The following is a 17,052-nucleotide window of genomic DNA, read 5'->3' as shown; positions in this document are numbered from 1 at the left end:
AGCTCTACATTTATGTGTGGACAAACACAACGCTATATACTACGTACAGATATTTTACTTATTATAGCTTTTTAGTCTACTAAAAAATAATATGAAAATTGGTACAATTTCACCACTTTCAAATAGGGAGTAAAATTCTTTAAACTATTATGGACGTAAAGATTTTAATTATGAAAAAAAGTGTGAGATGTACAAGAAAAACAACATGAATAAAAGGAAATAAATAATCACTTTAATTACTCTATAATTGTAGATAATTATACATTTTTTTGCAGAAATTTCCAGTCTTGCCTAAAAATAACAATGCATAATTAAAATAAATCCAGCTAGATACAAACTGGAATATCTATGTTAGCTACTGTCGTGTCCGAACTAACACCATTCCAAGACAGAACAGAGACTGTATTAGCATAAAGTCCCGTACCACGAAACTGGACGTAAACCTTTAAATGTTATTATATTAATTCACAGCACGGAACTGAAAGGTGTGATTTTATGCACGTAATTTGTTTGGACGGTGACAGTAAAGCGTGATACTAACTCTCGTGGTATTTCTATACTAGTACTATAAAGATTTACATTTTTGTATGTATGGAAATAACTCAAAAACTACTGGGCAGATTTTAAAAATTCTAACACCATTAAAAAGCTACATTATCAATGCGTAACATAGACTAGGTTTTTATTTTCACAGCGGAAGAAGTCGCGGATAATGTAGTTAAGGATTAAATAAATGTGACATTCAGATATTTTTCTACAGTTTTATAAAAGTATAGACAATAGTAGTTTACTAACTTGTGTGGCAATGATTCTATTTCTCAATTAACTTTGTACAAAGCGTTATCGCGCTTACTTCAAAATCTGGCTAGATAATTATTAAGTTATGCGTAACAATTATTTCATTAGTATTGCAATAAATAACTGTACCAATTAAATATAGCGAATTGACAGTGGTCACTGAGATCAGATTGCGCACCATGTATGCGCAGGCTCCGCTAGAGACCTCTAGCGGCCACCAGGAGTGCATATCAAATCGCAAATTGATTCATTAGATTTGTGATTAACCCCGCGCTCCGATCCTCCTGTCCGATATGCAAAATGCAACACGATATCTCTGCTAGGATAAGATTCGATTTTACATATACATTTAAAGGGGGACCATAAATTAATTGTTAATATGGACATTCTTTAAATAAAGTCATAGTTTGTTTTGACTAAACGTGTTACGGAACATAGTCGCCAATATGTGCATATATAACATAATGCTTCAGCTTGTTTGAGCTATCACATTTTTTTTAAGCAATCTCATTATAGATCAACACGAGAGTTTTATTTTTCAAATCGATTGCTTACAATAAATATAGGAATAAAAATATTAAACCAAAAGCAATTCGTTGTTCAGGAGAAGAGTTAATTGAAGATGTATAAGCGTTTCTATTATAACTATATAATAGAAACAGGATTACGTGAAAGTTAAAACCAGGACTGTCCCGAGTATATCTTAATTCATAAACACTCATTCACACGGCGACCGCAAAAGCGAACGTTACCGCCGTAAGACTGTTGTAACCGAACGCGTGCTGTCCGAGCAACGCGACCCACATAACGTGTAACATGATGTTAAGTGCACGCCAGCGGTACATTTGTACACACATTACATATGTGTACACTATTACACATGTACACATTACACACTGACGGCTAAGTCCGATTTACAAAGGTCTTTACGATTGCTTACAAGCGCAAAACTTTGTCAGGTCATCTACCTCTCTTATCTGTATTGGAGTTCTTTTATGCATAATAAATATACTTATAATAGAAAGACAAGAGCTAGAGACAGAAGGAGATAGAAGAAAGAACCGAGTGCAAGAATAAAATAGATTATAAAGATCATATCTCATGGAAGTCGTGTAACAAGAAACAATAATTTCCTCGACGATTACCCATTAATTCTACACTTCTATTCTACTGTTATAAAGAGGTAAGATTTGTATTTTTGTATATTGAAATGATTTAAAAACTGCTGGGCCAATCTTAAAAATTCTTTCACCATTAGGCTACGACATCACTCAGTAACATATGAGGAATATTTTTTACTATTTATTAATTTCACGCGGATGAAGTCGCGAGCAGAAACAGTATTTTAAAATAATTTATGCTAATAAATAACTTATTCCCGCAAACCATATACGGTAAGATCTATAATCGCCGACAATTATAATGAACGTTATTGAATAAGACAATGCCACTGTTCAGAGTTAATTGACGCAATCGCAGAATCGTGATTAAAATTGTTACAGTTATGTGCTGAAATCGCAAAATGATTTATCATCGAGTTACCAGCTCACGCTATATTCATTTAATACAATTAATTGATAAAGAAAACGACGACAAATTACCGCTAAAAAGTTATACAATTTACTTTACTTAAAACGAAATAAATGATGAAAAAGTTTGAAGAAACTTTCATTATAAAGTCTTGTTCTTCTAACATATCGGTTCCAAATAATTTTCATAATAACATAAAAACGGTTACTGCATATTGGTCTATAATCAGCGTCTTCCAACTAAATCTAATCCTGTAGGCATGGCGTAGCAGGTATTCAACCACCAAGTAAATCTACCATCCGTCGTCTCAGTCATCACTCCCTTCTTGATGTCCCCTTTCACGCAATCCATCCATTTCTAGCTTTATCTCTATCGGTGTACTTCCACACTCATAACTAAAGTTTTTCTTAGAATTTAACGATATGAATTTAAATATTAAAACAATATCAAATGACTAAATCGTGATGTAACGAACGTTTCATTGATATTTTTAAGATCAAGGACATCGTTGTTTACGCGTGAGATGTATTAGAATTTACATTTACCTGTGACCAACATAACAACACTATTGCCTTTAAATGTTTAAATTTTGACTTGTGAACTAAATCACCTAATATATAATAATTTGTGAGGAAGGCTAAGACGGGTCACAGCAACAGCGGAATAAGCAGATTATTTAGAATTTCATGCCGTGATAACTAAAATCCATATTTATGGTATATTTTAGGTTGAATGAAATATTAAGACACAAAACTTGATACAAAATGAGACCTGATAAAAGGATTCAAAAGAAAAAAGGGACCTGTAAGAGCTGGCAAAATGGTAAACAGTAATAAATGCAGGTAAGGTAACAGTTAAAGTGCTTTCATTGACACCTTTAAATACTATTATCGTTAAGTGAATGCGAAACTATGACGTCATACTACACCAATAGTAATAACGGGTATTTCACGCGGGCCAATTTCCGAGACCACGTCCAAATAAACTCCACCGTTACAAAATATAATTGTACCCATTTCTGACACTCACGACGCTCAATGGACTGTTATTTGGTTTCCTACTCATCTATTATTTACTCTTAAGTAATAAATCTGTACTCATCGACTAGTTTAATGCTGATAGATTTTTGAAGGTTTTATTTTTTACATTTCAAGTCGCTCATCTAATCATGCGTCCATCAGTCATTTGTGTATTTTTTTAGATCCTTTTCTTCTTTCAACTTGATGGCTTCGATTTAAAATGAGTAAGGATTATCAAAATAAATAAAATATTCTCATTTAAAGACATTATCTTAAATCGATCAATACAAAATTCAGTAGATGCTTTGCTCTCTAAACTATATTTTGATTCAATTGTTATCCACGTTCTTTAATTTCCAAGTAAATTAAAATTGTAATTGTTATGTATCTATTAAGAGGAATGATACTTAACATCCTTATTCCTACAATTACAGTAATAACAGTGAGGCATTGGAAGCGAAACGTGAACGATAACTAAACGATAGTCCTTAGAACGGTACATTACTATCGGGATCTATTCGAATCGCTTATCACCAATCGCCACGATTGGAATTTAAAGTGGAGGATATCGACTCGCGAGGGAATCTCCTATACCGATCGAACACTAATGATACTGATTTGATATACGAGTAGCTTAGGTGTCTAACTTAATTAATACATAGCAATTTTATCAACACATCTCATAATGTACCCTTGTGCAATATAAACAACTTTCGATGATATGTGATAAGAAGAGTCTAGCATAAATTCTTTGTACAAACAAGCTTAATATTATATAAAATGATAGGTAGAGAACATCAAAACTAAGATATTTAAATTGAAATCTGTTATAATAAAACGTAAACACACACTTCTTTGTTGCCTAAGATGTCAGCAATTACAGCATATTTTTGAATAATCCTTTTTTTTATAAAAAGCCCTACACTTACGTCACGCTTTGGACAATATATTTTCAGGCCATTAAATCTTGTGGGAAATATTTTGGATAAAAACCCTAATGTGGGAAAGAGACCATAAATTGCTGCCAACATCAAGGAAACAAGATTGCCAAGGTTTGTCATGTCATTTTGACATTTGCAATTGATAATTTGACACATGTAAACAATAACATAAAATTTTCATAATTTTATGCGGATGAAGTCGCAAGGGAACAGCTATCCTTAATAATTACGTAATTATTAAACTATACAAAATTACAGTATTACTAGTGGCTTCAGAGGCACAGCAGCAAAATATTTTTAAAACAGTTCTTTACAATAATTGAAAACCAAACACGAAGACGCTTTAAAAGTAAATTTAGTTGCTCAATTCGTGTTAAAACATCTCCCCTTCCTTCCATCACTCATGTTTCACAAACAAAACAAACAAGACGTGCACGTTCTCGTCACGTCTAAAACGGCCATCGAACCCACCGGCATCGTACACCGGTGATCCGTGCTCACTGAACAGGTAACCGAATTTGGGACGAAATGAATATGCACATTTTCAATCACTGTTATAAAAGAATACATTACTTTAAAAATTTACATGCATTAACGCATACATTTCGTAAGACTGCGTTTTAAGCATCATTGCAAATATAAGAACAAGGAACCAATATACAAAGCATTCTGAATTTTGATGTTATCATGTATACATTTAACAGCTTAAAATCACTTCAGTCATCAGATATAATAGAAAATAAACAATTGAAAGTAATAAAAGTCTATTGAACAATTGTTCTACCACTATCTAAAGAATATAAATTAATCCTATAATGGTTTGATAAACTGATTACGCATAGACTGACCGTTAATCTGGAAGTCAAGATATAGAACGATGTCGACTTGAATTGATGGTAGCGGTACACGGACATTAAATTATTGCAAACAACAAAAGACGAATAGTTAAGCTAGCGATATCGAACAATGGATTTACTGCTATAGAAACAAAATTGTACAGATGCCGTCCAAATGAATCGAATGATTGACAAATAACAATGATCGAGGCATTATCATCATAGAATGAAATAATTTATAGCGCTAACGATATTGATGCAATAGGTATAAGGTACATTACTTCTAATAAACAGGAAAGAAATGTATTTTGTGCTTAAATTTAAAGCATTTGACACAAAAAAAGAAGAAATGATGTCAGATTTTATAAATAATTCCTACATAAATTGGTAAAACTAAACCAGAGCAGTAAAATGTGAAACCAGTTTTACCATAGCAATAAAATTTAACAAATTCTGCGGTGTTATAGTTTAGTTGACGCCTTTTCTATAGGTCAAAACGTACTAAGGAATGTAAATCAAAATGGAGGTCCCTTATCAACATATGGAATTGGAAATTTATTTAAAGGGAACAACTGCCTATGCAGGCTATTAACAAATTCAAAAACTTAATGTTCAAGATAGAAAATCTTACTTCTTACTAATACTATAAATGCAAAAGTTTAGATGGATGTCTGTTAGAGTTTGTAGCCTAAACGGTTGAACGGATCTCGATGAAATTTGGCATAGATGTAGGAGATAGTCTGGAAGGACACATAGGCTATTTACTTTTGTATTTTTAAATACCACGCAGACGGAGTCGCGGGCGAAAGCTAGTGGTCAATACTTTTATAGTTCATTTTATGCAACAGGCCATTTGGTAAATTTGTTACTTTATGATGGCCTTTAAAAACAAAAAAATGCTGACGATAAATGTTGCACAAATGCGAATATGTCAATCGCTTGTTTCCTCACGTGCCTGATCGCTGAATTCACGCGAACCATTTCGTCATATCTGAGCCTGTCATCGTGTTTCGACAATCGTGGCTCAAACATTCACTAGTGGTAACTCTCTAACTAAATCGATTAATTTTATATCAGTTTTATAAATCGATTTTCTTCATCACGATAATGTTTAATACAGTACAATTAAAAACAATGGGATGCAAAGAAACCGACCTGAACAAAATTTTATATTAAGGATATTTGAAAGTGTATAAGATATTTTAAACCTCAAATTTACGCAAGGAAATTGAAACCGTCGTATATTTCCTATCACTGCACCGCAATGTAACCTCAACCGCCTTTGTCTCCGTGCAAACTAACACCGAATATTCCCAACACTAACCACTAAACATCGAAACATGGAAACAAATACTATTAGCATGTCATTACTCTCAGAATATTACGTAACTAATCAGGTATAAAGTTTCATCCCAGTAAGGTACAGTCATTTATTTATATTTTTCGACTTTCTTATAGTGTGAAGAATAAGTGACGTGTAAAATATACCAGTAGCCAGTCTAGTTTGCTACATAAACTTGTTATAGTAAACAATAAGATTATTGTCTTCCGCTTTTTGAAACCAGCTCAACTACTACAGAGAACATTTTATACATTCGACAAAGTCCTAGTTACTTTAACACGCTACTATATCAAATCATTGACGAAATCAATTTCCAACATAGAATTTATAGTTCCAATTATAAATTTCCCTTCGCTGCTGTTCTGTAGAGCAATCGAGAATGTTACAGAAGCATTATCACTTAGTAACGGGGACACAGTCGGACCGTTAACTAGACATAACTCTGAAAATGATAACACACAATTGGATAGTTTTAATATGCGCGTTGAATTAAAATAATAAGTAAATAATGTAACTTCGGATTAGTTAATACCTACGATAACTGACAAGGTTCATAAAGATGAGTTTGCAGTAAGAAATGAAAAAGATGCGAAATTAATTCTACGTAGAAACATCAACGCAAGTACACAATTATTACAGCTAAACTTATAAGGGTTTCTGTAGTCAAGCTTATCATATCATAACCTAGCCTAGCAGACCGTCGCTTGCAAAATCGAGAATTCAAAATGTAACAGTTGTTATACTAACCATTAGTTGTAAAATACCTTATTAGCTGTGAACGTTTCGTGTTTGCTGAGAGATTAAGTTAATGCGATTTGTGAGTAGCGTGCGGAGCTCCGCTACGTGTGGTCCGAATCGATTTGGTAGTCAATGAGACAATTTAGCTAATACAGTACATTGTTAAATGGAACGATAGCTATACTAAATGTAATAGTACTTACCCAAATATCTAAAGACTTCTAAATATTTAAATGTCCTCTACCTTATATCATTATGAAATCGACAATGTGTCGGATAAGTTACTCTAATTACACGACTTAAAAATATACGATTAGAACATCTTGTAAATTAAAATAGTTTTTCTGCCACTCATCATCCATGTCTATCTATAAAATGTCCTTCTGCTTCTGTGGCCACTTGACAGAAACAACTTTAATACACACGTTTGAATTAATTAACTCATTTAAAACCAAATTAACATTGAAGATGTCTTACTATCAGATAATTTGTACTATGACATTTGAATAGATGTAAAGCAAAAAGTGTCCATTGAATCAGATTTCGCGGCTGAATTGTGTTTTATTTTTTTATACATTGTAAGCAGCTTAAGAGATAAGTTCGACTATAATTAGATTTGTATCAACATGTTAACACGACAACATGTAGTCAGTGTATTGTGGATGCACTAATTAATTCGTTCCTATCGAAAAGCAAAGGATTCAATAGATCGTATACTAATTGTATGGTATTTAGACATAGTCTTAGATGAAATCTATTAATGACCTTTTCAATACAAAAGACATTTATGCTATTATTGTTTCTCCATTTTTCTTACACAAAATGGAGTCGGGTTTCTATCTTCATAGCTTTTATGATTGGTTTGTTTTAGATTGCAAACAGAAGCATATATTTTCATGGTGTAACATTATCAAATCCCTTGCTAAGCAATTTACACTGCGCTATTGTGAAGTCTACAGTCCGCTCGCGACATCTGTAATTCAAGAGTTGCAAACTATTGATAAAATACAACAGGCTTGCAACAAGACACCGCTAACAAAAGCCCGCGGGCTCGTTGGTAACACCTACAAATAACAGTGGACGAACTGTTCCAGGCATCAATACCAATTTGCAAGCGTTTATGTGTTTACGACGTTTAACCAAACCAAATAGAGAACAAGCCATGATCCGGACATATAGATTTGACATTAGCTGTTCCACTTAGTTAAGTTCAAAACTACCTAATTTCAATAACAAAGACAAACACACGTATTATACAAAACAGTAAAAGCGATTTAATATCGCAATCTGACAATACCTGCCGCTGTCATAATTCATTACAAGTCGGTAATGGAGCAATCGGGAGCACCAAAAGGCTCATTTCCGTACATATCCTTATGTGGAACCGGAGCTGGCTATAAATCATCATAAAGCATGACAATATAATCAAATGAATTAATTCTGTCACTCGAAGAAGCGTGGGTCGCGGTACAATTTCTCAAGCTTTGAGCCCGCCGTCGGCACACCCTAATCTTTGCCCAACAGGGCATTCATCCATGTAGATTAAATGCCATAATGGGCCCATTATGTTCTAGAACATGTTTGCACAACAAATTTACATTCCAGACTCACCTAAAAGTCGCTGTTCTGTCTCATAATCGTACCGCCATCTTGGAATCTGAAAACAATAAATAGTCTAACGTTAATATTGTAAATTACCAGTAATTGGTATCGATTGAAATTCTGTACGAGATATGCAAGAGAGAAATAACTAAGATAACTGTAGAGTGCTACCGTAAGTTCCACTCCCACGCTCTTTTCCTTGATTTAATATGATCATATTTTACGATTTCGTTTAAAAGTACATTTTATTATACACTAACACTTTTACTATAATCAGCCGGTAAGTAAAAAAAATCCATTTACTACTCAAAATCATGCCACAGCTTTCATCGAATTCATTACCAAATCTACTTCTTAGTCTTTAACTCACCTCATAAGATATAACATTTATTTAAATACACTTTTAATATAATTTTAAACATGTAGTGCTCTAATATCAGTACTTATATTTTTTGTCGATTCAATCCGGATTAGTGGCATGTTTAGGATTAGTTACGCATATCCTGTCTTACTTATATCGCGTCTTTCTATAATTTACATTTACTCTGGAGTATAATAATATCATATTAATACAAATTTTCCAACGAATTATCAAATAATTTTCCTTTATGACACTCTTGTTCTTCTAATAGAATCTTGATAAAAACAGGAAATCAAGTCACAAGTAACCTGTTCAGTATTGTGATGACTCAAGAAACCAATGCTTATAAAATTTATAGCAACGATAGCAATAAAGCGTCAATAAATTCCGCTAACAATCACCGCACCGTACAAGCAATGAAAGGTATGAAAGGATAAAATCATAGCAGTCCACGTATTCGCGAGAATCCGATTCGAATGAAATATACAGAGCCGAGCTATTTGAACTCAAGACGGGTACATTAGATTACTATGGGAAGAGGAATGACTTTTTGCATTAGAACGCGCCTAGCCGGCTAGCCAAGTCCACAATAATTTATACGGAGCAAAAGCTTCGATGCAATCTGTTGCGGAGCCGCGATGCGGACACTTTTGTCGGTGCGTGTCTTTTTATGAATCACATCATTAGCTATACAAAGGCACTACACGTCAATGGAACGTTCGAATGTAAATGCCGTATTTTTGTATGCACCCTCACGTTCATCTCGATGTGTTTTGCAAAAGGCTTTCCGCAAAAACTTCAAGGGACGGATGCGAGGCTGATATTAACAAAAAAAGTAATGACGCAAAACGATCTGTTGACATGCATTAATCATTGAATAAATATAAATTTCCATTTTACTTTTCTCAGAATAGTTGAAGATGTAAGTAAGTTCTTAACAAAAAATAGTAACAATAAATTATTGCAGAGATAGAACGGCATTAAAACAACAAACAGAGAAATAATTGCGAAACAACAAAGCTACCACAATGGACATCTCGATCGTGGAAACGTGATCACAAATTACGTGACCGAAGTAAACTCAAGCCAAACAATGTCATACGTGAGCGGCCAAATTAAGCTTTAAAATTGTTTCATGTAAAACACATTCATTATCAGTCCTTGTTCTTATGAATCTGTGTACTGAAGTAAGATAACTGGATTGATAAACGACTGCTAAAGAACGACTAGAGAACCTATAGACTGATGCCCTAGTCCTTCGTCTGTGTGACGACTTTTAAAAGGCAGACATAAATCTACAGATTCATTAAACGTACGGGACTGAGAAGGCTATTTGCAGGAAATAATTAAATTTAACTGCAAATAATTTATCATTGAGTGATCGTTCAATTTTTAATAGATCCGGCCGATTTATCAAACGCTATCTTATTTTGTCATAATATTAAATCAAACTAATAAACATTAAATCATGTAATAACCAGTCACAATAGTCTATTTTCATAGAAAAACGTTGTTGAGAAATTGAAAAATAACTATCAAACACCCGAGTTGAGAATAGAGAAGACATTTGTGTTTTAAAGCATATGACTTTAAAAAAAATGAGATAAAGTTGGTATACGGAATAATTCTACATGTGGTAAAGAATGTAACAGAAAAATGATATCCACTAGCTAAGCACTCTTCCGTAACAAGATGTCATAATCTCACGGGAAAATTGTCGTTAGCAATTTATTGCAAATCCTAAGCCACTAAAACGCTTTCATCTGGAACCAATCGGTCAGGACAATGAAAGTGTTAACACCAAATCTATTACGTAACTGTCACAGTTCACTTGTTGTTTCGATCACGCACATTTGCCTCATTGTCTGTGCTTTGGAAATTTTCACCGTGGCAAAATCGTTCAATTCGAGCGACAAATCGCGTCACTAATTCGTTTAGTGTTTAAAAGGATGAACTTGTCTATGTTGAAAGCAATTGCTTACATACACAAATATTTTTAGCATAAACAAATTTAGCTCAGTAGCTCCAAACCCAAGCCTTACATTGATTTGATAAAAAAAAAGTTCCTTACAAGTAAACGAATATGGCACCTTAATCCATAAAAATAATGTATGTAAAAGCGGAGGGAAGAGTAATTCAAATACTCACATCTAAACTAAATTCTATCATCAATAAAAGATCAGACAAAAATAACAAAAATAAAAACAAATGGTATATTAGAAGAATAATTTCTTGAGCGGAACGAATATTTCTACAATCTAAATGTTAAAGGCTGAGAGTTATAGTTTAATTACATTTAATTCAAAGTGTTATTTGTGGAGCAACTTCGTGTGAGAGAAGGAAGCAAATGAAGGCGCATGCGCATGATGAATGTGTGACGTGAGACAGGCTCGTGGCCGCGTAATTTCAAAGCTCGGAAACGTAAACGCAACCTCACGACCGCGATTGCGTTATTAATGCTCTCATTCAAATGTTAACTTGATTAAAGTAAATATGAATATAATTGGAGTATGAATTTCTCACCTTTATTTTGCTGTATTGCCACAAAGAAACTAGACCTTTGATTTTAAATTCTCTATCGTCTGTAATTCGTTCTCTCTAATTAAGACGCCATGTTTAGACATAAAATTGATACCGAATTTTTGTTCGCTCGTCATTCCTCTTCAAATTTTACATCATCCTAAAGTAAAATATCTCAGCAAACAGTTAACGTCGCTTGTGATCTACATCAGGAATCGCGCTATTGGATCACAAATATCAGATTATTGTTGTGCCATAAATATTAATAGCCCGGATAGAAAATACATTAGCAGCACCACTTCCTATGATAGAAACAATGCTTCAACTAAAACCATTAAAGGTATTTATTCCCTACCATTTCCCCGTGTTCTGCGGTAAACCGAGCCCGTAGTTTTCAGAGCGTCTCGTTCCCACAGATATCTAAGATCTAGATAACTACGCAGTCATTTAAAATGACACTCTATTCCTAACACATAAAACAACAACTTCATTAACCAGCTACTGTTCGGTTACAAAATATATGATAAGAGAGCAAAATGAACATTATATCCCGAGCGAAGGAAATTATTTTGATTTACGACTTTATTTGTCGCTTACGACGTTTTGTGTTAAATTGCTGTGGTCAACTCACTATAGTACGCAACTCGAGCTTGTCGCGTAATTTTGTGTTGAGACACAGGCGACAATAACAAATCGAAGGAAAACTATTCGTTATTTTATAACCACAGACAACATCGAGTAAAACAAAAACCTTAAATGTTACACAAATCTAGTCATATTGAAATAGGAGAAATTGGAAAACGACTTGAATCTAAACGAGAAACTATAAAAAGGTGCTACTGTATTACATTTTGATAAAAAATGATTGAAAGTCAAAAATAATGTAACAAATATCTTAGCATCATCTATGAGACCAAATAATGTCTCTAGTACCAGGTAAGTACAAGGTATACAACTTCTAAATTCTTATTGTTAACATATTACGTAAAAGACCGTGAGAAAGGGGAATTCGTAGACTTGCGTGAAAACTTTTGGTTAGACACATGTAGGTCTTGTAACGTGGAAACTGCGTAAAACGAAGTCAATGTACTCCAAATAGATTGGCAATGTGGTCCAAATTGATATCACGATTTGATTTATAATTTGAGGTTTTGTGAAATAGAAAAACGTCAAATTCAAGATTAAAACATATAATACAAGTATAAGTATGATAAAACTTTGTAAATAAGGCTGGGGATCATGATAACTCCGGTAGTCAAAAAATTTTTTTGTAATTTGCAGTAAATGTTACTGTTCAAACAAAATAACATGCTTTTCTTAGAACATTATATTTCCATTAATATGACATACAAAGAAAGTGATAAAACATAGACAATAACGGCGTTGTGACTTATGACGAACGCCAAAAACCCATAGATGGGAGTCATTAAGTACGTTTGTCAATAAGAAAGCAAGTGTGCCGGTCCGTTACACGCACAAAAAGTTGTTGTGGGTCATCGGCACAGACGAGCGCGTCGCGTCGTGGTCGTGGTCGCATCTCCGGCGTTCTTAACCGCGCCTTAACTTTTTAATTGCTATCAAAATCAAGATGGCTGCCATTATATTATTAACAGCCAGATGTTTTAATCTCATGGTAATAAGTTTTATAATGTTGTTAGTTATAATCTTGATTGAATTCATAGTTTGTTAATTTTTCAATAATTAATTAACTGTACCTTTGACTATAGTTTTAAAAGTAAGGTCCGTGAAAATTGTGGTTGATACATGAATAGAATATATTATTGATGCTATGAAATAACTTTTACAGATTCAATAAGATACAGATATTTAAATGTTTATACAATATTTAAATTATCTTATCCCTCAATGTCATATCGATGAATATGACAAATGAAAGACGAATACGAGAATAGGCTGATAGAATTCGAAAATAACATTTCAGAAATTCCATTTCAAGTGAACATAGAGGAGACGTAGACAAATATTTAAGTCTGTTTAATTCAAGACATAACAAATACATCGGAATGTTAAACTATTGCTGGAATCTGAGCTGAATATATTACACGAAGAAACTGTTTGCATCGTTGTTGTATTAGGCGGTCTATTTAAATCTGGCAAGGGGAATGAACCTGGTACAATACTCGAATTAACATATAAATATAGCGCCTTATTGTTGTTAATACCAGAGAAAATTTCTTTATTGTGCAAAGTTTTGGTATGAATCGCTTAATACTTTGCCACAAAACAACAATGCTACAAAACAACAAAAAAAGAAACACTCTGTTAGTTAACTCCTGTGTCTGTTTGTTACATTAATATTCTATTCAAATAAGTAATCATAGTTACAATATTATTGGTTGACCAAAATCATGTTCTTGGTATAATTGGATCAAACTTTCAACTTCGTGAAATACACATTCAGGTAACGGTCTAATATCACGAATCTGACATTACCCAACATAACCACAAAGTCCATACCACTCCTAGTCAATTTAGTAAAGAACAATATGAAGCTTGCCAATTCCAAAGTCCATTAAGGAACACATTAATCATACATCAAGTATTTAACAAATGACCGGGGAATAGACAATAAAGCTGTGAGCAGTTTGACAGTAATAAATAACGTATATAAGTAAATAATGAGTGTTGCAAACGCAACAAATCCGTCGTACTAGCCGCACCGCTCCGTTCCGTGAAATGCACTAGGCCCGTCCAGACCGGTCCAAGGGCTGCTGTGTAAAGGACTGCGTAACAGATTATAAAGTAAAATTTTAGCTCACTGACATGCGTCAACATTTTCAAAATGCAGTATAAAAGAAACTTGTTTTAAAAATCAATGTGAAAAAGATTACGGTGAATCAAAAGACGACGTGCTGAATCAATTACCAATAAAGAGAAAACAAACACAAATGAAATTCAAATAGCCTTTATTTAAATATATTAACACTACAACTTAAAGATAACAGGAAGCATCACTTGTAGAAGTGCCTGATTAACTATACGACCGTGTGTTAGCTAATAATAAGCCGTACGTTGATTCAAATATGCAAATTGAAGCATTTAAAGATGAGTACCGTCTGGAACGGGTTGGAAAGGCAATAGTAGCGCCTAGTAAAGTAGATCCTATACTCTTAAATAATGCTCACCGTCAATTAAAACCAGTTATGCGATAAGTAATGCATCTTTTAATTTGTAACGCATCTCTGGGTGGTAAATTGGATAGCTGGAATGTTTATCGTTAATCGAGAAATTTAGTACGGTTATTATATATCCTTTGAATTATTAACTGTTAGGACTATAATATCAATATAAATGCAATGTTAAAGGAATTATTGTTCTGAGTAAAATACACTAACAGTATTCCATTCCTAGTTAATATACGGGAAATAGAAGCAATAGTCTAATCAATTTTATTTATCAACAATTATTTGAATACCTAAGACAGGAGTGTATTTACAATCGCATGACTGGAGCACATTACCTTTAGGTGCATAAAACACAAGTAACAGCTTTTGAAACTATTACAAAATATTAGCAAGAGATTACAATTTTACCTTTTGTCTTGTTTCCTAGGTTAGAGGTTTTTTCTTAGAAATGTAGGATAAGGAGGTTAGATATGTTTTCTTTTTAATATTTGTACAATTTCATCTTTTGACGTTTGTTTTTAAATCAGTTTGGAGTCAGAAAAAAGAGGAACGACGATCGAGCCACCACATAGATGTGAGAAATGTCCCATTAATAGAGAAGCCAATTGCAGTTTTGCTTAAATAAAAAAAATGAATTATTTCTGAATTGTCTTATCGTAAATGGTATGAAAATATTATCGTCAAATTATAACACTTCAAAAATAATAAACTTCCCGCTTTGATAATTGGTATTTCAGAAGTTTATAACTTGAACCAGAGTGGAGCGTTGAGTACTGTTAGAAGCCGTTGGGTGGCCCGTCTCCTACATGCGGTGTCAGTGCAGACGCGGTGATTGAAGACTACCGGCCTAGACGCTGAACCAAGACGGACATCATCCTGTTCAATGTATTTGCAAAACTATCCTTACAAACTAACTATAATAGACTTACGAATACTTTTCTAAGTATTGAATTAATCTGCACTATGATGGGTAAAAATAAGTCTACTGAAGTCTAGACAGTCTCGAATAAGTCCTGTCATATCACAAACAATTAAATACCAGAAAATGTTGATTGTGATCACATCTTAACAGAAATGAAACAGCTGTTTCCCTTAACATAGTACAAAAAGTATAATACAGTTAGATACTAAGACGATAATAAATCGTACATTACAAAGTCTAAAACCGTTTCTACAACGTATTAATAACGAGCATTCTCACCACAATCGTACAGAGCAAAAACTGAACCCACCCACTGTTATGAGGCTCAGTTATAAACCAGCAAAAAGATAGATCTTTCTAATAGCTTCCTCGTAATGTCGTTACTTCAACAAAGAATACTAATCATTTAACATTCCTCAGATAGAACACAGGTGGTAATGTACTGCATACAACTGAATTTACCTGAATCCATCAGATAATTGATGCAAAGAGAGAGAGAGATACAGATAATTACGAAGGTGGGAGGGTACACCAGTAAAGGTAGATCTAGGAAGAGATAGATAGATTGCGTGAAAGGTGACATGATCAAGAAGTGAGTGATGACTGAGATGACGGATCATAGAGTTATTTGGAGGACGAAAATCAGGCGCGCTGATCCTACGGAAATAGGACAAGGTAAGGGAGATGAGAATGGATAGAAGGAGAGAGAAAGTAAAGCGAAGTTACTCTCTTTGAATAAACCTTATGTGAACTTTAACATAATATCCAAACATACTTCTAAGAATTCTAAAAGAAAAAATACTTTATGTTATTGGTGATAGAATTTAAAACTGAAAGCAAAGGATGAAAGTGAACAGATAATGGAATTTGGATCAATCGAGATTCAGAGGCTATTGAAAAAACAACATTTTATATTCAGGTATAAGGCGTAAAAATAATAAGGAAACTGACTTACATTTCATATCGTTGGTGTAAATGTGTTAATAAAAAGAATAAATACATTGCGCCATTATATCCTGTTGATGTTGGTTCTTTAAATAAACGGCAGAATTTACTTTCTCTTTTTTATGATGGGCATTTACGAGTCAATTCTTAAAAAGGTTTGTCATGAAAGAATATAAGCTAGTTACAATAATATTTCGAATCGATTTAGGTAATACTTTCAGCCATCGAATCTGATATTACTCTCTTAAGCATATCCTCATTCACACAATAGACTAGCCATACATAGCCTGGTAAATTTAAATATGAATATTATGACTTACAATATAGGGTTATTCGAACAATTACAAAACCG

At 33.5% G+C, this 17,052-nt stretch overlaps 1 protein-coding gene across 1 annotated transcript in view; it reads right to left on the bottom strand.

The window, feature by feature from the left end:
* The window catches only part of LOC106106176 (protocadherin-15), a gene marked incomplete at its 3' end in the record, with an annotated part of 107,701 nt that overhangs the window by 55,773 nt on the left and 34,876 nt on the right, over positions 1-17,052 (bottom strand). Inside the window, exon 2 of the mRNA XM_013286723.1 lies at positions 8,816-8,861. The remainder of the gene's footprint in view (positions 1-8,815; positions 8,862-17,052) is intronic.

This window comes from Papilio polytes, unplaced genomic scaffold (genome assembly GCF_000836215.1).
Source record: "Papilio polytes unplaced genomic scaffold, Ppol_1.0 DF822289.1, whole genome shotgun sequence".
NCBI lineage: Eukaryota > Metazoa > Arthropoda > Insecta > Lepidoptera > Papilionidae > Papilio > Papilio polytes.
Note: the sequence above shows the minus strand (reverse complement) of the source record. Positions and strands in the feature narration are given on the sequence as shown.